The sequence below is a fragment of the Pteropus alecto genome, unplaced genomic scaffold (assembly GCF_000325575.1).
Source record: "Pteropus alecto unplaced genomic scaffold, ASM32557v1 scaffold189, whole genome shotgun sequence".
Classification (NCBI taxonomy): domain Eukaryota; kingdom Metazoa; phylum Chordata; class Mammalia; order Chiroptera; family Pteropodidae; genus Pteropus; species Pteropus alecto.
In genome coordinates this window covers 2,694,181-2,695,354 of record NW_006442117.1, presented here as the reverse complement: position 1 = coordinate 2,695,354, position 1,174 = coordinate 2,694,181, and the positions used below count along the sequence as shown (strand labels likewise).

Here is a 1,174-nt window from a genome sequence, read left to right as displayed (position 1 = left end):
GGTCCTCGCCCACCTTCTTTCTTTCCTCCGGGTCCCGCCCTCCTCCCCATCCGGGTTTCCCCAGCCGCCACCACAGCCGCTCACGGTTTAACGATGAGATCACAGCTTTCGCGCCGCCGGTCCGCGAGTCGTAGTACCAGCATCAACTTCCCTCTTTATAGTTCCCTCTCGCTGCCTACACGAATCCCTCCCCCTACTTCATCCCAGAACTCTCCGCGCTCCTCAGCCGCCAGCGACACTGCATTACTCGACGCACGAAAATGCGCCATCCTGGTCACACTGCGCAGGCGTCGTTGCCACCTCCCCTCTGCTTTGTCGCCCCGCTCACTCCCCCTTCCGTCTCACGCAGCCGCGGGGCATTGAGGGTCTTGCAGTTCTCGCCTGCAAGGGCTCGCGCGCTGGTCCCGCAGCCTGGACTACATTTCCCGAAAAGCTTTGAGGCGTAACTTTCTGTTTCCATAGAACTGGTGGGAAAATGGCGTCGTTGTTTGTATGCTGGGGGCCAATAAGAACAGGGTGTAGGCGGGCTCTAAAAAACCCCAGCCAATCCGAGGTCGTCTAAGAGGCCATCCGGGAAAGAGGTAGGGGAGGGGAAACAGCCTAGGGGAGGGGAGAGCGGAGAGAAGGTGGGGGACTCGGGGTGGGGGGGAGCGATGTTTGCCCGTCAGTCGAGTCCGGAGTGAGGAGCTCGGGTGCTGGAGCGGAGGAGACTCTCGAGCTTAGCCTGCCGCCGCCACGGCCACCGCCTGGATCTTTGCCCGGAGGGAGCCGCAGAGGGTCTGTGGCCGCCGTCCTCTGGAGGGCAGCGCGACGGGGGCCCGGACTCCGGTCCGGGAGGATTTTTCGTCGTCCCCCCTCCCCCCAGCGAGGGAGCCCGAGCGGCCGCCAAACAAAGGTACCAGTCGCCGCCGCGGGAGGAGGAGGAGCCGGAGCTTCAGCCTCGGCCGCCGCTGGACCCGCCGCTCTTCTCCCCTATCTCTCCCCCGGGCCTGCTGGTTTTGGGGGGGAGCCGGGGAGGGGACTCCGGACGCGCCGGCGTCTGCGCTCGCCTCCCAGGAAGGTAGGGCATTTCGGAGGCTTTCGCGGGCTCGTCGGGGGTCCTTGAGGGAGTCCGGGCCCGGGCGACGAGCGGGGAGGACCGCCGTGGTGCGCTCGCCCGGCGTCCGAATTCGGG

At 66.0% G+C, this 1,174-nt stretch overlaps 2 protein-coding genes across 4 annotated transcripts in view; one reads left to right on the top strand and one right to left on the bottom strand.

Moving 5' to 3' along the window:
- Positions 1 to 415, bottom strand: part of GGPS1 (geranylgeranyl diphosphate synthase 1) — a 9,963-nt gene extending 9,548 nt beyond the window's left edge. The window contains exon 1 of one of the 3 annotated variants that reach the window (XM_015596266.2): positions 85 to 415. The gene's annotated coding sequence lies outside the window, so the exon portion shown is untranslated. The remainder of the gene's footprint in view (positions 1 to 84) is intronic. The other 2 variants (XM_006920729.3, XM_006920730.3) reach the window with 2 other exon arrangements.
- Positions 416 to 632: 217 nt separating this feature from the next.
- The window catches only part of ARID4B (AT-rich interaction domain 4B), a 118,338-nt gene continuing 117,796 nt past the window's right edge, over positions 633 to 1,174 (top strand). The window contains 1 exon segment of the mRNA XM_025039062.1: positions 633 to 1,060. The gene's annotated coding sequence lies outside the window, so the exon portion shown is untranslated.